Source organism: Pleurodeles waltl, chromosome 12 (assembly GCF_031143425.1).
Source record: "Pleurodeles waltl isolate 20211129_DDA chromosome 12, aPleWal1.hap1.20221129, whole genome shotgun sequence".
Lineage (NCBI taxonomy): Eukaryota > Metazoa > Chordata > Amphibia > Caudata > Salamandridae > Pleurodeles > Pleurodeles waltl.
In genome coordinates, this window is record NC_090451.1 from 617,436,507 (window position 1) to 617,463,436 (window position 26,930).

Sequence of the window (26,930 nt, forward strand, 5' to 3'; positions counted from 1 at the left end):
AGGCTGATGGAAACTCAGAGATGGTGCTGCACGTGCGTGAGAAGAGGTTTATATACTGGGAGGTGTACCTGAACCTTTGAGCGGCCAGTGTGGCTGTTGCACGTTCATTACCATGGTGCGAAATATCCCTATGTCTCTACTTGCCTGGCCCCCTGCTTTGGATCAGTGTTGTAGGTTTGTCTTAACCCACCGTTCGGTGTCACTCACACAGGGGTGGCACTAGGTGCCAAGAGACAGCTGCACACCGAACATAAGCAGACGTGCAATGAACAAACCATGTTGCAGTTGTTCCAGAGGTTCACGGATCCGGGGCCCAACATGAGGAAGAACTTAGGCCTCCAAAGTGCACCTCCTGAGCCATCAAGGAGCAGAAGCTTGCCAATAGGAAGGGCCATTGGAATTATGTAATTTTGCATTTGCTGTCTTTTCAGCAATAGTATGGATTTTCCACATTTACCATGCAATCCATCATCCGCTGCGTAACATGCAGATTTCAACTCAAACATATAAAAAGTTACTAACAACACCACACCATGTTGTACTGCGTAGTAGAAGGCCCTTAGTAAAAGTTGCCTGGTGCCCTTTCTGTTTCTTATTGAGTATTTGGGTGGTAAACTGATACTAGTAAGGTGAAATATTTGCATAGACAATGCTAACCAGTGTAAAAACGGTAAAATAAATTAGTAGTACCATCACAAAAAGTCTGGCATGAAGCTGCATAATTTACCTTTTCATGCCATATAATTTAGTTTCCTCCATCGCATAATGTGTTCCTCCCTTGCCACATAATTCTTGTGGTCATGCCCAGGGGTTGCAGAACTGAGACTTTCTAGAAGCAGAACTGTGGCCGGTTCTATGTTACCGATGCACCATGTTAGCAGTCCTCAGCTCTTCTGTTGAAAGCCATTACCATCAGATGTGTTAGTTCAACAAGCTCAGTAGAACCAATCTAAGGGCCTCATTACGAGCTTGGCGGAGGGGGTTACTCTGTCACAAACATGGCGTAAATCCCGTCCGCCGTATTACAATCCCATTTTATCCTATGGGTATCCGAAGACTGTGGTCAGGATTTCTGTCACTTTTGTGATAGAGTAACCCGCCTGCCAAACTCTAAATCAGGCCCTAACTCTACAAAACATACATTGTCAAATTTCAGCCCACTGGTGGATAACAAGCGGTTGTGACAACATTGAACAAGATGGCAGGCCACCTTTCCTTACTGTGTAGTACGGTGTCCCCCGAGGGGCAGAACAGGAGCCCTCGAGGACAAACTGGGTGCTTTGGAGTGCACAACTTGGGCCTTCCAGACTTGGCAACGCACTCCCCGGTGAACAGAAGTGAGTCCCAACGAGCAGAACGCAGACCTTTATGACTCACAACTGTTAAACATTGAAGAGCACTGCTCTACCGAACAAAGGGGGTTATTCTAACTTTGGAGGAGGTGTTAATCCGTCCCAAAAGTGACGGAAAAGTGACGGATTTACCACCAGCCGTATTACGAGTCCATTATATCCTATGGAACTCGTAATACGGCTGGTGGTATATCCGTCACTTTACCGTCACTTTTGGGACGGATTAACACTCCTCCAAAGTTAGAATAACCCCCAATGTGTCCTCAATGGGCAGAAATATGGCTGCATTCACGGGAACAGCGGCCTGCAGGACAGCAAACTGATTCCATTGAAATACCGAGCTTGACTTGAGTTGCATGGCAGAGTAGAGTGGGGCGCACCTGGCGCTTTCCATGTGGGGAACAATGGCTCCTTAGGGGCAGTGGCTGCATGTTACCGGGAAGCCGTGATTCTAGACTTGTGCGTTCACGTAACTAGTCCACGAATAAATTCTGGGAGTTGTGGTCCTGGTTCGTTCAGTTTTGACTCCTGCACGTTTCAACCCAGCCCCACCTCTTTACAAGATCCAAAATTTATACATGAAACATAAACATTGAGTATAGGAGCAGCCTTCAAGTTATGGCAAGGGTCACCTCTTCCTTTGATGGCAAAGGACAGGCCACATACCTTAACCTGGGCCGGGCCATCAAGAACAGGCGATTGAGGGGTGGTAACCTGCACTGTTCGGGTCACTGATTTTTATAGCACTTTCAGGAGAGAGATGTAGCACAGTGCTCATCGACACCAATGTTACTCATCCATTTTTTTAACCCTTTGTTTTTCTGCTTTTTATTGATGGTTTTGTAATGGAAAAGCTGAACAAGTTCCAGAATGTAAAAACACAATCAAGCATTGGGAAAGCCAATAGGTTTTACTTTTTTTGTTCTTGTGCGGTCTATCTTACTAACTGGATTATAAATATTAGAAAAATGTTATTATAATGTTTGTTTTAAATTTGATAAACCGTTAATAGTTGTTTATGTTGTGATACATGTTGAATTCATATCCCAGGGTTCCAAACTCGTAATTTGTACCTTATTTAAAATGGCAATGTATTGGAGTATAGTAATGTGTAGTTTGTAAAGTGCCACTGCACCATTCAAATCATTTTGTCTATTTCATAGTAAAATATAGCACTATTTGGTGTGTAGAGGAGCTATGACATCTTTTGGCCCCAGTGCCACTGCACCTGCTGCACCATTCAAATCATGACCTTACTGCCTGCAAGATAACTGCGCTTGTGACTGCTGTTCAGATGTAAAATATTGCAATATTTTGCGCTTAGAGGAGTTCTGAAAATTGTGGACCTGGTGCCCCTGCACCTGCTGCACCATTCAAATCATGACCCTACTGCCTGCAAGAAAATTGCATTTTTAACTGCATGTTTAGTAGTAAAATATTGCAATATTTGGCGCTTAGAGGAGTTATGACAACTGTACACCATTCAAATCATGACCCTATTGCCTGCAAGGTAACTGCACTTGTGGTTGCCTGTTTAGTAGTAAAATAAAGCAATATCTGGTGTTTAAAAAGGTTCCTAGAGCTGTTGGCCCCAGTTTCACAGCACCTGATTCACCACCAAAATCATGGCCCTAGCGCCTGCAAGGTAACAGCACTTGTGATTGCCTGTTTAGTCGTAAAATTTAGCCAAAATCTGCAGTTAGAGGGATTCTCATACCCTGCATATATACATGTTGTTAAGCCTTCAAAGAGCTGTAAATACAAGTGTCGTCCACTTCAAAGGTGCTCATGTTACTATGTTCAGACTGGTCTCAACAGAGGGAGTCACACACAGGGTGTTTTCATTGTTTGTATGTGACTGGCGGTCACACTCAGGCTGCTCCCTGTTTGGATGTGTAGGGGTTGCTAGCAGCAGTCAACCATGGACTACTCAAAAAATTAGATGAGTGGGTAGCTCCAGTGACACATAGGCATGGCCAGCCTTCGTGCTGGTGGTGCCCTGTGCAACAATGTTTGTTGGTGCCCTCAGTGACTACCTCTGCCACGGATTCCCTCACTACCACTCATTAACAGTGCCCCTCAAGTCTCCATAACCACTCTCTCAGATGCATTTAATTCGTTTTATAGCGCCACTCATACTAGGGTAGTGTGTTAGAGCACTTTACATTGCAGCCACATTGCAAAGAGACAATCAATCATAGGTGTATAAATCAGTGTATAACAAATGCTACATAAGACAGGTGTAGGAGCCACATGTTACCTATACTGGTAGGCTGTGTAGTTTAAGAGTGCTTGGACTGGAGAAGCATAATGTAGGAATCTGGCTTGGTGTGTGGTGGGTACCTGAGGTATTTACACCTTATACCAGGTATCCCCTGTTAGTGTAGTGTAGGCAGTCCCTAGAAGCCAGGCTCTCTAGAGGTAGGTGTGGATGAGCAGCCAAGGCTTATCTAGGCGACATGCAAAGCTCATGCAATACCACTGTAGTCATACAGCATTTACACATATGAAAGAAAACAGTCAGTGTTACAAACAAAAATGTACTTTATTTTGGTGACACAATACCAAAAAGTACTAGAGAGGCAACCCTCCAGTAGGAGGTAAGTAACACTCTAAATATATACACTAGTTATCAGCAATAGGCATAGAAAGTGATAGAAACAGTGCAAATGCAATTAGACAGTAGTGACCCTAGGAGGAGCCCAAACCATATACTAAAAAAATGGAATGTGAACACAGGACCCCCACCTAGGTAAGTGGAATGTGTAGAGGGGATCTGGGGGTACTAGGAAACCCCAAAGTAAGTACCACAGTGCACCTTACTGACCAGGAAGAGAGGAGTCAATTACTAGATTTTCCCCAAACCACCCAAGAGGAAGACAATGAAGAAAATGCAAAACCCAGACAGGACCGCAAGGAATCAGCGGTGGATTTCTGAAGAGGAAGACCTGTAGAAGAAGGGGATCAAGTCCAGAAGTCACAGAAGATGGAGTCGACATCCCATGCCGTAAGGAAGATTGCAATCGGTCATTGGTGTGCAAAAGCCACCAGCAAGGTGCAGGAGGACTCAACCCATGAGGGGAATCTAAGAGGGACCTCAGTAAGGCAGAGAGTCCACAGAAGAAGAGGCAGCCCCCACCAGAGACCCACTGGACGAGGAACCAGGAGTCGCAGAGGAGCCCATGCAGCACAACTGGAGAAGGGTCCCAGGCCGCAGGAGAAGCACACAGAGGGCTGTGCATCGCAGAAAGGAGTGCTGGGGGGCTGGTGCAAAATGGAGCCTAAAGATCCCTCAGAGGAGATGGAAACAAGTCTTGGTAGCTGCAAGAGACGCAGTGCACAGGGGTACTGTCCTGCGTGGGAAGGCAAGGACTTACCTCTACCAAAGTTGGACAACTGGCAGAGAGGACCAAAAGGACTACTCTGGACCACCACCTGTGATGCAGGATCTACACAGCTCAGAATGAGAGGAGATCCATGCAGCCAGTCATTGTTGCTGTTGGTGCCTGCGGATGGAGGGTAGTGACTCCTTCACTACAAGGGAGATTTCTTCTCGTGCAGACTGAAGACTTGCCTCAATCAGAAGATGCACAGCTGGGTAAGTGTTGCAGAAGCTGGAAGAAGCTGTGGAAACAATGTTGCAAGCAAAGTCTTTGTCGTGGATGCAGGTTGTCGGCTCCTGGAGGGTCCAGTTGTGGTTCTATGAGCTAGAAGTCGAAGTAAAGAGTCCTGCTGGAATCTTGCAAGCCAATTCTGAGGAACCACCCAAGTGAGACCTTCAAGATCCCTGAAAGGGGGATTGGTCACATAGTCAGGTGGCCACCTATCAGGAGGGGGCTCTGACGTCACCTGCCTGGCCACTCAGATGCTCTCAGAGGTCCCTGACAACCTTCAATTCAAGATGGCAGAACGCAGGGATCCTCTGGAGGAGCTCTGGGCACCACCGCTGGGGTGGTCACTCCACCTTTCCATTGTCCAGTTTCGCACCAGAGCAGAGACTGCAGGGCCTTGAACGTTGTAGACTGGTTTATGCACGGAGGGCAAAAATTTGCCCTTCAAAGGCTACCCCTCCCTAGCCTTGTAACACCTATTTCTAAAGGGAGAGGACGTTACCCCCCCCTCTCACAAAGGAAATCCTTTGTGCTGCCTTCCTGGGCTTCAGCTATTCAAGCAGCAGGAGGGCAGAACTTGTCTGAGGGGTGGCAGCAGCCTGGTCTGCCTGGAAGGCTGGTGGAGCAATGCTGGGGGACCTCCAAGGAGCCCCCAGAGTACATGGAATCATACTTCCAATACTTGCAACAATATTGGGGTGTGATTCCGACATGTTTGATACCAAACATGCCTAGGTTTGCAGTTACCATTATGTAGCCGGACATAGGTAATTACCTATGTCCAGTACACGCATAAAATGGCGTCCCCGGACTCGGAAAGTCCATGAAGATGGCACTAGAGTTCGTGGGGGCACCTCTGTTAGTGCAGAGGTACCCTCACACACTGGTACCTGCACCCTGCCCTCTGGGCTAGGAGGGCGTGCCATAGGGGGGATTTACAGTGACCTGGTGCTGTGACCTATGGTGAAGAAGGGTTCATGCACCCTTACACGCAGGCTGCAATGACAGGCCTGCAGAGCACTTAGCATAGTCTCTCCCTGGGTGGCATATTACATGCTGCAGCCCATGGGAATCCCCTGGTGCCCCAACTACCTGGGTAAGAGACTTACATGGTGGCAACAGTATGCCAAATGTGGGGTGTAATTGGTTGGAGTAACCAAGTTTGCAGGGAGAGAGGATAATCACTGGGGTCCTCGTTAGGAGGATCCCAGTGAACACAATAAAACACACTGACAAACAGGCCAAAATGTGGGGGTAACAATGCTAAAAAGAGGCTACTTTCCTACACCATATAATCGGTGAACATGTTTCTCGCTTATAATAAAAGAATTACCTTATGCGATTCGTCAGGACCTATTAACATACCTAATCCTTTAAATGGTGGAAATATCCACAAATATGAAAATCAAAATACCGGGGTGTGTGGTACCGGCATAGGTTATCCGGCATCGACCGTACCTTCAACAAATCTGAGTTGATTTCTGTAGCCTGGACTCCCCCGATGTGGCCCTACCATGAATTTTTGGAGGGTTTTTGATTTTCATATTTGTGGATATTTCCACCATTTAAAGGATTAGGTATGTTAATAGGTCCAGACGAATCGCATAAGGTAATTCTTTTATTATAAGCGAGAAACATGTTGACCGATTATATAGAGTAACACAGGGGATCCTGTGTGCTCTGTCTCTTGTATACTATCTATTTCCAGGAGACACAACAACTACTATTATACCTACCTACACCTCTAAGGGGTTTGTGGACATTATCCCACTAACTCCCCGTGTTTTGGTTTTTAATCTTGCCAGAGGTATGAGCACGTGAATTAAAATTATTAGTTGTTACCCCTAGGCATTTTTAATCTTTCTATTCACCAATCCTTCACTTCATTTTTCATGACCGGCTTTTTTTGAATTTCAAAAGATCTCCGGCAAAGTGCCCCTTTGTGGGGCCCGTCAGGCATTGCAGCGCCGGCCTGACGAGGAGCTGGCCCTATGATGAAGCATGTCACCGGATGGTGAGTGAGGGCTCTTGCTTCGAAAAACCTTGGTTTTCAGTTAATGACTGAACCATCCACTTGATAGAAACCCACAGTACTAATTGGAACCGTGTGTAATCTCTTTGATTTACTGTCCTTTGGGAACCTTGCACACGGGACCAGGAGTTACTCTCCGAATATGCCAACTCTGCCCCCCCTCTTTGTTGATTCTCCGATACTTTCCTACACACCAACTCAGGAATTAAAATTTAACACAATGGTTGGAGGGTCTTTTTAATAAGAAGAATAGATTTCTTCCCAAATTAACCCTTTTTGTAACATTAGGACAACGAAAGACTGGGGAAAAATCCTAATGCTGTAATCTGTACCTTGCAGTAGGCATGCAGTTCTTTCATGACAGTTAATAGCTTACCATCTATATTAGGATTTTAACTTAGAAAATGCAAGTAACAAAAAGACTCCTCTGACAAAAGTGGAAACCCACTGAGCTATTTGCATTACATGCACTTTGTGAACTGCATGGTACATGTTCTTTGCAACAAGCATGCAGACCCTCTCCACTACCTTAAAACTTCCAGTAAAGAAAACTTTGGTCTCTCCCCAGACAGAGCATTAATCACCAGAGCTATCTTGACATTTTTATTGTTCCCTGAAAATTCCTGGAGGCAGGGGGAACACTGCAGCAGGTGCTTTTAAAACCATAATATACCCGCAAACATAGCACCCCCAGCTGAAGTCAGAACCCGGTGCAGTGTCACCGGGCGCACCGCCCTAAAATTGGCCCTGCACAAATGCGGCTCTCTGACTAGATAAGTAACGGTGCCCGATGCACTTCAGAGGTCGCTCTTAGATCATTAGCATATAGTGTGCAGGGGGTGTCTCCTCCATAAGGGCGGAGGAGCGTTGCTGCCCCGCCAGCAGCGGCAGCTGCAAACCTTTTCCCAAAAAACGATAACCAACTGTGTTTATGATCGTTTTTTGAGGAAAGGGGCGGGGCCACAGGGGTGCTCAGCACTCTCCCTCAGAGCGCATGTGTGTTTGGCTGGCCATACACACATGCGCAGTAGGCTGTCTCCAGCCCGGCAACACAGTTGCGGCTGGAGAGAGCCAGCCAATTCCGACGCTGCTGTAAGCAGCATCAGGATTGGCGCAGGGTAGGCTAGGAGCCTGTGCCTGCCTGCAACGCGACGGGAGGAGGCAGAAGAGTGGCATAGGAGCGGAGGTAAGTGATTTTTTAAAAAATTATTATTATTATTTTGTATTTAGTGTAATTACTCGCTCCCCCGTGTGCTGCCGTGCCCCTTTCTATTAGCGGGAGCCACAACTGATAGTGTGGCATGGGCATGGGAGTAACACAGGTCCCTGCAACCCCTATGGCGTGGAAGGGAGGGCTCAGCCCTTCAGGTGCCCCCATTTAACCGAAGCCGAATTAATATCTGTGAGAAGTGGGTGACTCACGGGCACCTCTTCACATTATGCAGGGGTGGGAGCTTCATTTTGCGTTGCACCACTGGTCCTAGGCTCCAGTGCAAGTAAGGAAACACTCGCACAGTCGCTGTTTAAAAATTGGAAAATAGCAATTATCAGGGTTCAGTGGGAGCCGGTGCAACTGCACCTGCTGCACTAATGGAAGCTACGCCCCTGTCTCGCATTAGGCATTTTCCAACGACGGCAGGCACGCCTAACCTGCTCTCGGATTATACCGCTCCGAGGAGCCGTCAAAGCTGTCCAGACTACAGATTTAATCTGTTCTGAAGAAAGCCTCGATAGACAGGAGTGTTCCCCCCACAGGCTGCTTTCTGCACCTGTAGCAGCAGTCAGAGCTCTAAAGCTGCTCAGACGGGCCCGCCGGCAGCAAGTCCCTCTGTCGAAGCTGCTGTCACACAGGACCTTCAGCGAAGGCGACGGCCGCCCCTCAGGCTGCTCTGAGACTGCACCTGTGGCAGGAACAGTCACCGCTTTAAAGCTGCTCTCGGGTTGGGTTTATGTTCCTTGATTGTTGTTTTCTGTCTTCAGCCACGAGGCAGTAAGTGAGTGATTCTTTTCAAGGCCATTTACCTTCCGCCTCTGTGTTTGCTTGGGGCGGGGCCTAGCGGCTCTTGGCCAATCAGGGCCAGCTGCCAGATCGCTGAACGGGCGTGGGCTTCTGCATTGTCTCAGGTGTGAGGCGGAGTTCAGTGAAGCCCAGGTTACCTGGCAGCAGCAGAAGGGTCTGTTTACGGCGCTCCAGCAGAAAAGGGAAAGAAAGGGAAGAAAATGGAAACAGCCGGACGTGACTGGGGCCGGACCCCCACCTTCCCCAGGGGGACATGAGCGCCGCGTGCTGCAGAGGTATGTAAGCATGCCTCCGTCTGTAGTGGCACGGTTTCACGGCCATGGGAGGGTGGCGGTATGGGACGGGCGAGGACAACTGAAAAAGGGAACTCTCCCAAGAAGAGGGCGTGACTGCACGAGGATAGCATGCCAAGGCACGCTCAGGTTATATGCCCTCAGAGAGGAAGGGGCCATGGCTCATCAAAAGCAAGAAGGAAAAGATTCTGTAAACCGAGGCAGTGGCCCCTCCACTGGGGCTTGTATGGGAGAGTGACTCCGCCACGGTGGTCATGGCATTAAGGTAGATATGGCGCTGCTTGGGGGCATGGCTCTACACCAGGTGGGCATGGCACTGCATGGGAGGGTATGACACTCCACACTGAAGGAATAGGGAATTTGTTCTGCAACAGCGGACAGTGGACATTTCTCTGCATAAGAAACATATAGCCCTGTAAAGGAGGATCGGGTGTTTTAACAGGGCAAGTGCAGCTCTGTACAGGGAGTGGGTTGCCCTGCCTAAGAAAGGCATCGCTCTGCGTAAAAAAGATATGGATGTGTTGTAATTGTATTTGCATAGTGCTTGCTACCCCTGAAGGGGCATTGAAAATTGTGTTTCGGCGAGGACACACTACTCCAGAACCCAAGGTGGATTAGTATTGGGAAAATATAAATTATCAGAAGTGGTGGGCATGTGTGCCTGTTATTTAATATTAAAGTATATGATGTTGCTGTATTCATTTAGAGATATTATCATTGCATATTAATAATAGTGAGGAAAAATAAAAGTACAATATGTTTAAATCTAAAAAGAAAAAGAAAAGTACATGGCATTTGGGAATATATATGAATATATATATATATATATATATATATATATATATATATATAAACAGACATCAAAAGTGAGTATCAGGAAAAGTGATCGTTGCTGTTCTCTCAGTGCACTGGTTCCCCACCAGTGTTGGTATGCATAACACAATCAAAGCTATTCTGAGATGAGATGATAATAATGACCAACAGTTAGGTCTTGTCACAGCTTCATTTATTTTCATGTAAAGTTTTTTGAAACAGCCAACTCGCGTTTCGAGCAAGTAGCACTTCTTCAGGGCTGTTACAAATACAGAAAAAATATGTATGAATATCTATGCATTTTTTTTTTACAATTTCACACCTATACAGTGCCTAAATATTTTGTTGTTTGACATGCAAACACAATTACTTACATTCACACGTTTTTCACATATGCAAACTCAAATACTTAAATTCACGTATGTTTTTATCTGGTGCTATTTACATTAGTACATTCTCCATGAAGAACTTATAAGAATTGATTTCCACCTTACATTATTGACACCAACATTTGGAAAAGAAAGGGGTTAATATAAATCAAATTTTAATTAGAGGCAATCTCCACAATCAAATCCAAGTTGTACCCAGGCCATTGCTTTATGTCATGCTTCAGATCTAATAAACTTAGTTTCCTGTCTGTTTCGAATACCTTTTAGTATCATACTTAGAATCTTGGCCAACTTCGTTCCATGACCGTTTCACTTAATTATGAGAATTTAATATTTAATTTGACTGTAAACAGCAGTGTTCCAATATGTAATACATAGCTCAATGAGACTGTCCCATTCTTATACAGGTACACCATGCATGTATACAACACCTGTTTATGTATCAGTGTTTTTCCCTTTATCCATGATGTATTGCTTATTGTAGACTTGTGAAATTAAATGCAAATAAATACCTCTTTCTATGTGGTGACTTTATATAGTGTATCAAAATGTGTTTCTTTTTTTTATGTACATCTGTTGGTGCTTCGTCAATTCTAAGTCTATATTACCTGCAAAACATGTATGAGTATGACCTATTTAGTATTTTTTTCTAATAAATACAGTTTTTAGTTAGAGTATATATCATCATAAACTCACTTGAGATTTCAGTATTTTAAGTATAGTTGTGCTGGTGTACACGTCCTGATCTAGCAGTCTATTAGCTTAGTACTTTCAAAAAACGATAGAGAGGTCCGCGTTCAGTTTTTCTCCCGTGCATCCGTTTAAAATTGATCTGAAAATATATATGTGTGTCACCATACTATCTTTAAAGGGTGCCTCTGTCTTAATCATAAACATAAGGACCCTTTATCTAGTATGCTCACGTGCCTGAAAGAATATACATGCATCATCAGGCTGTCTCTAAAGGTAGCCTCTGTCCTAATCATAAATGAATTGGCCTTTTATCTAGAATTCTCACCTGTCAAAGACATTATATCAAAAATACAATCCTAATATTACATTTTCACATACTGATCTAGATATAGTAAATAAATAGATAAACCAGCCTAAGAAAAAAAACAGAAAAATCCCCCAAGCCCATTAAAATGAAAATCTCAAATCAATCAAAACAACCACTCATACCTATGCGTCACCATTCATTCACTTAAAAAACAGCTATATCTAGATCAGTATGTGAAAATGTAAAATTAGGATTGCATTTTTAATTTGTTTGGGTTGCAATAAAGTACACTTTATAAGTACAGTTAACGACTTGAGAGATGTATAGCATTGTATCAAAAGGAAATTATCTCACGTGTATTATATATAGATTGTCACTTTTAGGGCGGCCCATTTTGTGCATATTCTAGTACTGTTATTCAGGGGTTCTCGTGTTTTATTATAAAGACATTATATGAGCCAGATGTGACGTTCTAAACTTGTGTTCTTTTCGCAATTGTCTTGCTTGTATGCACTCCCATGATATATATATTAATTGGTTCCCCATAGTACGGGAACCTGGAAAAATGTGTTGTATCTGTTTTCCGTCGCAACCTCTACAGTCATGACCACAGCAGCATTACATAGTTTGTTGTCTATCACTCTTTGTTCTCTAGGAAGAAGCGCAAACTGTCTCAGGATATTTTTGATTTTAATATATATATATATGTGTGTGTGTGTGCTTTTGCCATTACAGTATGTTAAGGACGTGACATGTCAGAAGTTGGATGTGGGTCTGTGGAAAAACTTTACTTCACACACGGATGCTTGCCTCTGTGCACGGAGGATATGGCTCTACGTGGGGGCTTGATTTGTGGCAAGCACATAATGCCCCTGGGGTAGGAACTCATCCTCTTTACTAGGGGGTGGACATGGCACCGTAAAAAACGAGGTTACATTACATTGGTCTTTTGTTAATGCGGCTGTGCATCTCAAGGTCACTTCAAAGTACATTGCTGTTGGGTGGGAGAGGGTCTGGCAAGCTGTTGAAGATGGAAGGAGGGCAAAGGATTGGGAAAGTGGTAAAGTGCTTTCTTGTACAAAGAGCACGTGGTTCAGGGCAAGGAAGACAACGCTCTGCATAAAGGTATCTTGATTTGCACAATGAGGCGTGGCTTAACTTCAATGTCTGTATGAAGCAGAGAGACACGCCGCGAGACAACCAAATCACAATTTTGTGCAAGCCAAGGCTTTGTGCACAGAAAGGCAATGGATTCGCTAATGAAAGGGCAATGCTCTGTGCAAGAGTGTATGTATGTTTCAAAATAAGGAAGACTCCATCGCTTTGCACAATATGTTAATATTTTAGGTGTTTCATTTTTGAGTCGGAATGCTTCCATCACGGTGCTTGGTCGTGCTCTTTTCACTGCATGCTATTCTCTTATTTTGCATGCATGGTTTGTTATGTAGAGATCCAAGCAATAGACGCTCTGCCGCCTTTTTGTTACGTTTTTGCTATACAAATTCCTCATACACACTGTCTTGAGTATTGTGTGCGCATAGGTGCAGCTACCTAGGTCTTTTCGTCACATCCTGCTACCTCGCAGCATTTAAGATGAGGTTTCTTGTTTTCCCTTCTGACCAATATGTTGTGTGCTGGGGGTAGGGCAGAAACTATGCCTCCTAAGCCTCCTTGAACTCTCTTCGTAGCATGGTCGAGCAATTAAGGGCTTGCTCCCACAGGAAGAAATGAAGATTCAGTCAGACACAGTGTAATGCAATTATGAAACCCTAAAAATATATAAATGCCATTCTACTAACATTACTTCACCTACAAAATACGATCAATACGGGTTTTCTAACAATACAACAGTAATATATTAGAGGAAAAGTCTGATCGTCTGACGTTTTTAGCCATAACTGCTCAGATTATATTGTGAAAATAAGCTTCTAAGCTAGGACCCTTGCTCTGACATTCTCAGTCTTATTCGGTATCTGTTCAGTGGTTCTTTCAAGCAGAAGAACTCTCACAGAAGAGAATGGGCAAGTGTTTTCCTATGAGAGTTCAGCACCATAGAAAGCTCCGGAGCCACCTGGATTGCTAAAGATATTTATTTAGAAATCTATGGTGGTGATCTGTTACTACTTATGTGAGAAGGCTGATTTAGAAGTTAAAAGGTCCCCATGGTGGCACAGTCTTGAGCTTTTTTCACAAAGTCTAGTTATTTTGTTAAACAAATATGTCTAAATTATGTCAAATCAACATTGCAAATACGTCCAGTTGACTCATTTTCAACTGGACACATTGAAGGTTTTCCACCTTTCCTGTAATACTGGAATCTCCTGGTACATCATTGTTGGTGTCCAGCTTCACCATAAGCCACTGGGATGATATTGCAGAACCTATCTGTTGTGGTGGAAACATTCAAGGTTCTTTGGGTCACTGGGTTTCTGGCCTACCCTATTGAATAAATTGGTTGCCTCTGAAATTTTCAAAATGATATCGCTTTGGAACTACTGGTCAGTGTTAGAACATCTACATTGGTTCCGTTTACACAAAATCATGCCCCCAGATTCAGGGTTACTCTACAACTCCCAATAAAATGTGTTGTCTCATGGCACATGGCCGAAGGCACCCAAAATGGACGTTGCAACCTAAGGTATAAAATCAACACAGGCGATGGCTAAGTGTTGGATGTCTTCAAAGACTGCAGGGTCAGCAAGCACTCAGAGTATTTCACATAAATTCATCTGGTACTCAGGCCCAAGACTGTTGGAGGGGCAGAGTGCTAAAGTATGGTTTATTTATATATGCATATGGTATTTGTATAGCACAAACCTTGCCAAAAGACATCAGCACAGCTTCACTAGGGGTGGTGAGGAAGGGCAAAAGTGGTCCTTGCTTTACACTAGATTTGCTGTGAGGTAGAGGAGCAAGTTTGCCAGATGGAGTCACAGGTATTACATTCCACCGTCTCTTGTGAGACGTCACCGGAGGGCTCTAAGGATCTCTGATATGTCTCCCTTACTGGTATACTTCAGCTGGCTGCAGTGTCTTCCCTTGTCTTTCTATTCAGCTCGTGGGCAGGCCGCAGCAAATCGCATGGACACAGCATTAGGCTTAGCCCCCAACCTTTTCTTTTCAAAACATAATGATATATTTCTAGGAAGAACTGAAGATAACACTTCAGAATAAGTCAAAGTTTGAAGCTTTCTATATTAATAAGTACTATAGGGAAAATATGCCCCTCTCACAGACATTCTTGCCCCAGCTGAATAGAAGATTCCACGTGGACAGAACGGAGAAGCAGAACTGCCATTTCAGTAGCACATTGACACGGGGTGTTGCAAAAGAGGAGAGTGCAGTGGCAAGACCTGAACCTACATCAGGCCAACTGAAGAGCGTTGACATTTATCCCAGTGACGCTGAGTGCGGCAGTCTTGTTTGAAGATAATATAGACCTCCATAATTTTTTTAGAAAAGGTGACATTAGACTTTGACTCAGAGTTTCTTAAGTTCATAAAACTGTATTTTTGAACCACAAAGCCACTCAGAATGGTTTCATGTGGCTGACCGACAAACTTTGAGTAGCTCCTCAGCATCTGTTAAACATTTTCTCAGTTATTGCAATACTGCGGTTTAAGAGAGAGTGACAGCCCATAGCAAAGACTGAGGCATCAAGAGCAATGCAGGTTGATCCTTATTTGATCTTGACCAGCATTCAGGAAGCTGTGGAGTATTTACACCCCTAGAAACTAATGTAAATATAAGTTCCATTAGCACCAATCCATAGCATACATTAGTGGCAGGATTGGATCCGTTTTGCTTGTGATGAGTGCACCTCTCCAATAGATATGCTGGGAAGACTAAATCTTGAGTACCAAAGGCAATTCCTTATTCGCACCAAGCTATTAGCAACTTTGTAAGAGAGCATTATTTCTCCACATCCCACCCTTCACAGCTCTGGACAACTCGCACCATTTTATGCAGCGGAGTAAGGAATTAATTACGACAGGGTCCGAATATACCTACTTCATTTGCTTTGCTGACAAATGCCTTTGCTTGTGCTCCGACCTGTGCCAATGGGCAGTAGGGCTCTAGCGACATAACCACCTTCACATTGGTGTCTGTATCTACCTCCTAATCGAAATCACTTTCAGGGTCAAATGCAAATTAGGATCGGTGTAGATCCTCCCGGACAGCTGTGGAGCTGGTTTCTCTTTAACCAACTAGTGATGATGGACATCAGGACATAGCCTCTTCATAGAAATGGCAAGTGATGGGGAAATGGAGGCTGCATCATAGCCAGAAATGTGTAAGTCAGGTAAGCCTTTAACTAAAAAAGAGTGTAAAATAATCCCCACAAGAGTCTCTTTCTAGAATTACCTTGTGTATTGACTGCACTATGAGCGCACACTATTTGTGGTAGTCCAGCACCTTTGTAATCGGTGGAATGTTCACCCTTAGGGCTACCCATATGTTGAAGAGGCTAGTCCAAGAAATGCCCTAAAAGAGCTGAATCTAGGAAATGTAGACAAACAAGCCCTGCAGCTACCCTGGATTGGTAGTTAACAAGTTATAGAGGTACTGAGTTGTGGGTCCGGCACAATCCATAGTCGCACAACAGGCAGATGTCTGGTGTACTGCAACTTCATTTTTAATTAGGATCCGATCTGCGTCAGAGTAAGAACAGTTTTTTTAATGCCAAGTTTCTTTTAGGTACAACAGATTGTGTTTGTTTTCAAAAACAAATATGGCACTTTTAAGGGTAATAGGACAGATATTGTGGGTATGAGGACATTTGTGAGTAGAACGGAGATTAAGTACTGGACCAGGGGTTAAGGATGGGCTATGAGATAAGACCCTGTTCCCACAAGGTGCGTGGTAGGATAAGCGTCTGGTGGGTAATAGAATCTATACGTTCTTCCCGGAAGTGTAAAGTGAGTGATCAAGTTATGATAGGGAAAATAATGACCTGAGTGCTAATTGTATGTAGCTTGGGAGGATCAGAAGGGTAAGACTGTTTTCATCTAGATTGGAAGGTGAAGTGATTAGTGGTGGGATGAGTGACTTTAGGCACTTCTAGAGGCGTTTAGGGAGCTGGGCACATGGCACATGTACCAGAAAGATGGCAATGCCCTGACATACCGTAATACACAAATAAGGGTGCGTGCATAGTGGTGTCATCGTCCTCCCACTAACACCTTGTTCACCTGTAGGGCAAATAGACAGTGAAGAACTAGTGCGTAACTTATAAAAAATGTTTTAAAAAAAACTATGTTTGAGGCCCCAAAATGTTTGTTAGTAGCCTATCCCTGGTGTCCTCTAGTGTCAAGTTACCAATAGGAAGGCCGCTTATTTTTTATCTTTATTCCACCTCGTGCCTCCTCCTTCCACCATCCTACAATTTCTGCCTCTTTAGCTCACTCTTGCATGTTTTTGCTCATCCATGCTTTCTCATTTGATGCATGTTCTTCCTCCTTCGTTCTCACTTTTCCTTCTGCGCCTGTCTTGCTCCGGAGCAAATCTGATAAATTAAAATGAGTCCTAGTCACTAAAAATAAGTGTTGGTGTCCACCCCTTGCAACCAGTGCTGCAAATAAAGCAATGTGGAGAGCTAAAATTGTACCTAGTGTAATTAAACACAAACAAACATGCGACCAGATCAATAAATGCACGGCAAAGTTAATGTCTATAATTAATATGATGGCAGGTTATAGACTCGAATAAATATGTTTTCAGAATTATGAGGACAATATATAAAGGTTGGTCTTGGTTCTGGTAACATTTGATACTATGAACTGTTAAAAATCCAGTTCATTCTAACAGTGTGTCACTTTTCTCTGTACCTCGGCTCTGAATATTTTGTCCTTTTGAACATACTGGTTGTTAATGATGTTCCGAACCACTGGAGTTATGCAGCAGTGGAGGACGAAATTATGTAGCGGTTTGACTATATTATATGTGAAGAAATTATAAATGATGTGGCATTATGAAGCAGATTCTGTGGCTATATTATGTCATTGTTTTGCTACTGTATTTTAAAACACATGAATCGTACATGAGTAAAAGATTCCCCTCGTTTGTGTCAGTTTACCACCAGAATACAGCAACCAGCAATTAAAATTGGCCAGTTCCCTTGAAAAACGTTGACCAGTTTGCTGGACATTCTGTTGTCCTTTTTAAAAGATAACTTTTGGTCCGTTTAAGCTAACAACAAATTTCCCTGAAACCTGTAAATTGTAGAGCAGCTGGTGGATTACCTAGAAAGTGTGGTAAAATTATGGTTTCACCATCAGTGTGGTAAAACGATGAGTATGCGGAAAACACCACAGCCACATAAACGCACATTTCTGGTGGCCCTGAGTGAATTTTTCTAAACGTCTCCTTTACACTCATATTTTTTAATGATTAACCCTCACCATCGTTAGTCCCATTTTTAATTGCGCTTTTGCCTGCCGTCTTTACCATTAAAAATAAACTGAGAAGTGCTGTGGCCAAATGTGTTTCAGCAATTCGTCACTGTGTCCTCACACCCGTAGCATCATTTCATTCTGGCCAGTTCAGCTCAACAGCACAGAGTCACAATCTGTACTGGCAAAGTGATAGCGCAGAGCCCACATTTTCACATTCGCAGGTTGCGTTGTTTGGGCTACTTTCCTTTACTGTGAATGGCGGACTGTGTTTTGTTGGCTTGATTCTGCCTTGTGCTTGTCAAGCCTCCTTATCAGCGGGGCACAGCTGTGCTCTTTATCTTTCAGTTTTTAGTAGGAAGTGGCTCAGATTAATGTGTCACCGATGCTGAGACAAGGTTTGAATGGGTTTCCTCTCGATCCTATTCCACACTTACAGAGAATCAGTGCCTAGATACCTTATAAGTAAATGTGTTTTCTTTGTTATGCTCGTATTTGTCAATAGTATTCTCAGGAACCTTTGCAGAGGAGGGCAGAATCACATATTGCCGCTGCAGATGTAGCATGTGACTTTTTCATTGATATTTCTGGCTTTCCCCTTATTGGAGTACACATTTCCGGTCAACCATGTTGCTGTCATCTTTTTAGGTCTGGCTGGGAGGGCAGTGCATATTTTGCGTGACCTGTTGTTACCAATACCTTAAAATCTGTGGTCTTTGGCCCCACCCAAAGGATTGATGTTTTCTCGCACATTATGCTATTGGCTGTTTGGTTTAGTGTTTAACCTCTTTGAGACCTCTTGTTTTGAAATGCATGAGGGACCATATTATATCTCAGGAGTGCAATAAATCATCGCATAATAGGTCACCTCAGTCATGCTGTATAAGCAGGAAGTAAACGTTTTGGCATTGACATTGCCTTTTTACCTGATTTTCTGAGTAATGCATGAAACATATGCTGTCCTGTAAATTATGTCTCACATGACTGCAGAAAGAAATGTGGCTATCAGAACTGAGAGACACCTTCACCCATACAGGAACTTGGTCAAAGTATGTTTGGCTATTGAAATTCCAGGAAGTATTATTGCAGTAGTCTGAGACACATGAAAGGTTGGTTAAGGTTTGGCGAATTTGGAATACTACACAGGGTAGTGCATTGATGATCAAATTCGTCACTGCCCCACCCCTCCTCTAGAAATTCCAGTACTCGTGGGTTCTAAAAGATACATTTGTCTTCTGGTACAATTTACAGACCTCTATAAAATTGCCAATGAAAAAATTACATTGCAAGTAGCTGGCATCTTGGAACTGATCTTTGTTGTCCTAAGGTGTATTTCGGTTCTGCCAGCATTTTAATATACCACGCAGAAATTCCCTTGTTTAAGAAATGTTTCTTTTTGGGACATTATAAATTTTACCAGTACATGTTTTTATGTTACTGTCTCTGTTAATCCTATCCAACTCTTACTGCTTTCGTTTTATTTTTCCCCTAACATTTTGCTGTTAATCTTTCATCTAACAATTAGAAATGTTATTGTGTCCTCAAAGTATATTATCTTTGTACACTCTTTAAGGAACTATGACTATTTTCCTGGATGTTCGCAATAGTCATAGATTTGCCCCAAATAAATACTCACTTTACTACTTTGTTTTTATTTTTACCTCCACAAGTCTTGAAGTGAACATCATAGTGTTATCTGCAACAACTTTCTCATAATTTCTCTTAGACTTTTTAGGCTTCTCTGAGCAGAGCCTGTGCGCACTAATATCTTCTAAGCTATTCCTCAACATACCAATAAGTTGACTAACCTCATCATGTTTTATCACAAATCTCAGGCAACTTACCTTAGTTGATGAGAATGTAGACATTTTAACTTTTTTTCAGGGATTTCCTAAATTTTTATCTGCTGTAATTGTACAGAGTGTAGGAAATTAATCCGTTTTAGCTGGGATTTGTCTTACACTTTCTAGTTTTCTTAGTTGAGACCATCCACTGAAATGCTTCCTCTTAATCGTAGTGTTTTAATGGTGCTAGGACCCATCTTCCTTTTAATTTGCCTGTGAGCTGTTGCTGCAACAGCCCCTTTCCAATGCCACTAAAATATCTGTACCTTTAGTATTAGTCTTGAACATGCAACATCGCCCACCCTCCAGGCTTTGAACTAGCTTTTTTCTTTGCGTTCAGTACAAAGAACAAAGGTGGTGCAGTGAAGTGCCAGGAACACGGAGGTGGGCGGGGCTAGTGCACTGCCTGCAGTAAGGGAAAGACCGCAGAAGCACCCGAGGTGTTGGTACCCCGCATCTGACAATGTGGATGCCCTCCCTGGGTACGAAGATACAGTCTGACACGCAAGCACCGCTTTTGAGGGCTGGGAAAAGGTGAACAGGGTGGAGGTTGAACGAGCCTCTCCGTGGTCGTTTGTCGTAGGAGCTGCTGAAAACTATTAAAGTGAATGCTGCTGGCGAAAAAGTGAAGTGCTTAGATGTGGTTTAAACAAAAAGAGATGGTTTCATGCGTAGCAAGTCCCAGAGTGGAGAACAAAATTGAAGGATTCTGGCAAACCTTCTGTCTGGAAAGGCAGGCAGTGCATCAGAAAATACTTTGAAATACGTAGCAGGAAGGTTCCCACTAGAACATTGGGGCAAGTATCCCTATTTCTCCCCGATTTCAAATGTTCAGTTAGTAACAGTGGGGGCACGACGAGTGCACCCACAACAGTGCGACTGTATGAAAAGTTATAGTCTTGGATAGCGGGAAAATTAGAAATGTGGTGTTGAACAGTTCTCTGTACACAGGTAAAAATATAAAAACTGGCTTCGGTTGTCCCGGAGGATGTATTCTGGAGCCAAGGAAGCAAATGGAGAATGTAATTAAGTATCCAAAACTTAGTGTGAGAAATAGTTCCTCATAATAGTATCCGGCGTGGCAATGTGAGACCATACCAGTATCAGAAAGCATAGCACCTAAATACACTTTGTGTTATTGTATTATTTAGCATTTTCACAGCACCAACCCCCTTTGTTAAGGCACTGCAATGCATTCTGGGTCTGGATGCCTTTCCATGTGGATCTGGGAAGCCCGGCCATCTGTCTCGATAAACGTTTATTTGCAGGTATACATTGTTTTGTTGCTGTGCATGTTCAATGTCCAGAATCTGGACATACTTTTTTCAGATCTTTCCAGCATGGTATAAATGCATCACAATGTAGGTCAGTGTCCTCTGATGCAATGTTGCTTGTGTGATGGTGTACTATGTTCAAGATAGTTTGTAGGGTGTATGTTATAGTAATGCTTGAAAATATGTTTGATTAGTTGTGCTTTGGAATCTTACCTTTGCGCACGGCAGTATATTTGATTAGTTGTGCTTTGCCATCTATACAGCTTTGTTGTGCATATGAAATTGAATGGGCTTTGCCTGGTATGTGCTTTGTGAGCATGTCTGTGTTTGAGACTACAGTTATGTTGTTTTGATTGATGAAGAAATGTGTAGGGCACAGCAGCTACTTCAGGAAAGAGGCGGCCTGGTGCTAGGAGGAAGGGAAAGTAGTGGCAGGCCTCAATCCGATCGACCCTCGGAGTATTAGATGGCATTTGAAAGCAAAAAGGTGTAATCCCGTTTCCTAAAAGAACTTTAAAATCGGCTGGGTACGAATAAATGTTTGTAGGCTTTGGCAGGCACCAGAGCCAGGGAATGTCTGTCTTGCCTTCTGTTTGTTGGAACTTATGCCAGCATGGCGTGCTGAGATCTAGGTGTACGAGAAGGCTGACACCAAATAATCAGACTCCATGGATGTTTTTTGACTAGGTTTGTAGATAGCACAAACATAGTGCATAGAAGCGGCATCTTTTTGTGACTGGGGCCCAATGCAATTTTGTGAGCTCGTTAAGGATAGATTCTGTGTTTTTAAACCCAAGACCAGCATTGCTGCAGAATTTTGTTGCAGTTATACTCTTAGTAGGAGGTATTTAGGTAATCCCACGGACAAAGAGTTGCAGTAGCCATACTTGACAAGATAAGAGCTTGCATCAGGTTTTTTTTTTTTTTAAAAGAGGAAGTTAGGAATATTTTTCTTATAATAGTCTGGAGACATAAACCTGTCCAGCAGATTGCTTTAACATGTTCCGCGCTGAGTCAACCATTAACTTCCAGATTCTGAGCCTCGTACAATGGCGAGGTCAACACTTCCAATATGATAGGCCACCAATCCTGTGGCTCCAAACCAAGGACAACTGTTTCTGTTTTGTCACTGTTTAAAGACGGTTTGGAGGTCATCACACTTATGGCTGTGCAGTGAATCTCTAATATGGCATGTCGAAGGGTGTTACCTGCAAGGTGTAAGAACTGTCTATAGTATACTGATTGAGTGTTGAGTTTTGCTGTGGGTGTCATGTGCATCCATAAATATCTAGTTTCTGAAGCGCATTTAGGTATTTGCCTGTGTTACATTGAATATAGTCCCCTGGAGTAGCGTCATGCATGGCTACACTACAGTGCTGGGTATCTGCCATCACTAGGCACATGGCAATACATTACTTTAATTTATTGCCTTACACAATTGACCTGCAATATGTGGGTCTAGACCTTTCACCTCTCACCTCAGTGCCAGAGTAGTTCTCTGGGGCCTGCATAGGGCAGTTAGGTATTTCTTGTAGTAAGTATAATTGTAGTCCTGTGGGACACGGAAATCGGGTACTACTGTAAACTCACTTGTCGCCAAGAACCTCCTATTTTATGATCTGCTGTGAGGGGTTGCAAAGTTATGCTGTCAAGTCTTCCTCTTGGGTGGTGGGATTGGGCAGAATGAATGGTTTAGACAGAAAATGTATCTATCGCCTACAAGGTTGAGCCCTTTCAGTATTAAACTCTGTCAGTAGCTCATATTAAAATGGAGAAGTAGGGTTTGTTGAGTTGGATAGTAGTAAGCATCTAATGCATTATTATGTGCCAAAGCCATTCGTTTAGAGTTGTGTGCAATAGAAATAGTCATCGTAAGTATAATCGCACAAAAGGGCATAACTTACATATGTCTAGAGAATATGTCGGCATGGATATCTTAGCTAGAAAACATAAAACACTTTCATATTGCTGCCTTGTGGCCAGATTTTACGGTGAAACGGAGGCGTTCCTTTGTTTCCCTTGACGTGCTGCTGAATCAGGTGCAAGTGTCCGGCTTTGCTCCCTTTGACTTCCCACAACTGCTCACACTCAGAATATAACTAAGACAAAATACATTTCTGATGGTCCTTTAAGTGAATCTGGAGCTGGGTGTGAAGAGCTCTCAGCAGCCTCCTGTCACTCGCAGGCTGTGGCTCTGCACGGCGCGTGCTGAAAGTTTGCAGATGCTATTGTATGCATCACGCAGCTTCACGAGAAATCTACCCACTGTGTCCTCTCCTAACGGAGAATTGACGCAGAGACGCCATCTCTCAATGTTTGATGCCATGGATTTTTCCATCGAGGCCTTCTCGTGAAGCTTCACAAACGTGTTCTCCCTTCTGGCGTTTCGTTTGCATAATTGTTTTTTGGGCCTAATTTAATGAGCCCCTTCATAGACTGTTTGGATATTCCGTGATTTGCTCAAATATTTGTTTTTTGTTCTAATGGTGACTCTTTGACTTTTGGGGGTCGAAACGCCATCAAGGCTTCTGGCACTTTGAAAGGGATTAAAACCTGCAATTTTTCATTTTCACTTATAGACTACCCAAAAAGCTCATTGTGCCATTGCCATTGTCTACCTGTAACACTTAATCTATTGTCTAAAGTGCTCTTGTTGCGTTATGAGTTGAGCATCAAATATTTATGTATCCATCGTTTGTCTTGCATATGTCGTGTCTAATTCTGCTTATGATAATAATTTACTATATTTGTGAATTTTTGTGTGGGCACATTAGTATTGTTATTTGTGTGGTAAAGTTCATATTTATTGACCGTGTAACAGTTACCCTTTATCTGGAACCGTTGTTGTTCATATAGACAAGAATCCATTTAGGCGTCAACTGAATCCAATAGAAACCAGTTGTGACTGGCGAATTGGAATTTCCACCTGGGGAGTACAAACCCGGTGGGTTGACCTTATGCCAAGGAAGAATTTGATGCAGGGCTTTCCCAGTGGAGTTACCCGGTTATGGAATATTTGCTGCAGTGGGAAGCATCATCTAGTCTTTAGTATGATGGATATTTCAATTGACAATGATCCGCCGCATTTCATGTTGTGTTTCTATTTGTTCTTTTGCGTTAAGAAAGATCACTATGCAAATAAATGTAGCATCAAATCTTACAGGCATCTAGTGATTAGGATGAGACTAGAAGAGGCAGGTTTCAGTTAACTTCCAGTCTTGTCATTGGAGATTTTAGTGTGGCGCCCACGAGCAAGTGATACATATATACACATAGTAACACGTTTATTCTCCTGAGATGGGCTCTGTGGGAAGACACTATGGGCCTTATTACGACCTTGGCGGGGGGTATTACTCTGTTCCAAATGTGACAGATATCCTGCCCGCCGTATTACAAGTTCCATTGTATCCTATGAAACTTGTAACATGGCGGACAGGATATTAGTCACATTTTGGATGGAGTAATCCTCTCCGCCAATGTTATAATCAGGCCCTATGTTTGTTATCAGATTGGAAAATAACCATGCCTCTTCTGTAGAGTTAAAAAAAACTCCTTAAAGCTGAAAAACATCAGTGTAGTTGCACTTGTTTGGTATCCCAGGAGCCTTCACCCCACTCTGATGAGGCCTTTATGATAGATCTGAGTTTATTTCTGTCACCTCTTTTACAATAATGCCTTGTCCTTTTAAGACGCCCATTACATCCTGCTTCGTATAAAAACACTTGTTCTTCAAATATCCCCAGAAAATCATCATTTCTAAAGCGCTCCTCTTGCTCAAAGGTTGCTTAGATGTTACCCCAGCATTAGGCATTTTGGATCAGATTCACAAGCCATTTTTCATCTATAGTGGTAACTCCAACATGGAAGTAATTTCAACAGGTCCTAGGAGCATAAAGTTTATTTTAATCTCTAGTCGATGTTGGGTTCTGATTTTCAGTTTTAGCATTTTCTAAGTGTTATTTTCATATCACTAAGTTCTTTCTTAATATATTTGTGTCCCTTTTACGAAAATCGTTTACAAAGTTTGAAAATCAGAAAAAAAGCCATAATGTGAGATTTCAAGGAATCTGTGGAATGGTTGCCCTTAATCGACTTGTAATATTTTTCTTAATGTGCTGCTTACCCTCTGGAACTGGGACAAGGTTACGCAATACAACTGTGAAGTGCGCTTCAAAGAGGGTGGAGCTAAAAAATAATACAATTCGATATAGAAGTGCCAAGGAATGAGAAATGATTTTGGAGCAAAGGTGAAGCTCCGCTCACTGACAGTCGATGCCAACAAATTCTTTTGTATCATTGGCTATAAAATGTCTGTATTATACATACTTTGTATAGTGCAAGCATGTGTTACTAGGTTAAAAAACTAAAATCAACAGACATTTTTTGGATTTTCAGTTTTTCGTGACGATTAATAAGGGTTCTCTGTCCTCCACATAGAGTCCCATTAAGAAAGAAAATTTTAAAAATCATGTACGGCCAAAGCACCATATTAAAAATAGCAGTGGAAAACATTGATAAAGTGTCAGCGGTCTTTCCTGGATCAGTATCTAACAAACAACGTTATGCCCGTTCTTTGCTTTAAGTGACCACAAGGAGAAGGGAGGTAATACCACCAAAATGTCCAGATCAGAGGTTCCCAACCTTTTCTGTAATAAGAGCTACTTTTTCAATTAAAGTCATCCCAAGCTACTAATATTATTAGTTTAGTAATAGTGACTACATCCGGCAAGGTTGCATTAGTGGGCACCATGTGCAAGATTACAAGTAGTGATCTCCTGAATTCATCAGTCATGATTGCCAATTGTAATGTAGAAAAGACTTAGTCAAAGTGAAAGGCCTTTAAATGGGTAATACGTAACAGTAATAGCTGCAAGTGCAAGCCCTTCTCACCAAGGTAGTAATAATAGGAATAAGTCTCCCTAGCACTGCAAGGTATTCCAGAGCTCTGTCGTCTGCCCTGATATTGCCTATCTCCTGTTATCAACCTAAGGGACTTTTGATCTGGTACTGGGCGATCTGTGGCTATCTTTGGGACGCAGGGGGAGTGGAGGAGTATTGCTGGAAGCACTACTGCACGAACTAAGGAATTACCTGATTAAATGCCAGGTAACCAGTGGGTTCAGATTTTCACTGGATCCTGTTATCCTTTAGGAGCCAGTATATCTGTTTCCCAGCTGGCCGTGCATGTTGCCATCTCAGGATGCCTGATACCCGCTGGCTGAATTTGTCTGAACTCGTAGAATCCCAGGTTCAGCCAACTGCTTTGACACATTTGAGAGCGATCCGAAGATGAATTACCTATATCACTTGCCAAGCCCAGCATGGGAAGAACAATTGTGCCTCAATTATTTGTTTATGCGATTAGTCTTTGAAACGTTAGTCCTCTTCATTGGTTGAGAAAATACATATTTTTGAAGGAAGTGGTGGCACTAGGATCTGGATCGGGATTGGACAAGCACATGTGCAACATGGTAGAGGAACAGTTTGCCTGTTGTTGAAAGAAAAATAGTTATTGGCCCTACTGGATAAGCCTTATTATTGTGGGCTCAGACGAACGTGGAGAGAATAGAGTTACACTGACATTTAAAGGATTTAAAAGTAGTTGGTGGCATGTGAATAAACAAGTCATGCATACACTTGCTTATGACAGCTATTGGCTTTGGCAATGTTTTGTGGCCCTGCTGTACAGCAGCGCATATGCTTTGCAGTCTGGATAAAACCAATTTTAAAAGGCGCTATGATGCAGCTAAGGCTAATGCGTTGTTTTTTTTTTTTTAAGCGCAGTAACATTGAATGTATCATAGTCCTTTTTTTTTTTTTTTTTTTTTTTACTATTATTATTTTTTGCCGTATTGCAAAGCTGCCACACTACTATACAGCATGGCTACAGATCAGCAATGCCCACGCTGT

At 42.9% G+C, this 26,930-nt stretch overlaps 1 protein-coding gene across 5 annotated transcripts in view; it reads left to right on the top strand.

The window, feature by feature from the left end:
- Nucleotides 1–26,930, top strand: part of ARHGEF2 (Rho/Rac guanine nucleotide exchange factor 2) — a 575,049-nt gene that overhangs the window by 116,673 nt on the left and 431,446 nt on the right. Inside the window, exon 1 of one of the 5 annotated variants that reach the window (XM_069217928.1) lies at nt 9,098–9,290. The exons of 3 other annotated variants lie outside the window; for them this stretch is intronic. The gene's annotated coding sequence lies outside the window, so the exon portion shown is untranslated. Of the gene's footprint in view, nt 1–9,097; nt 9,291–26,930 lie in introns of those variants that run through there. One more of the 5 variants, XM_069217925.1, reaches the window with a different exon arrangement.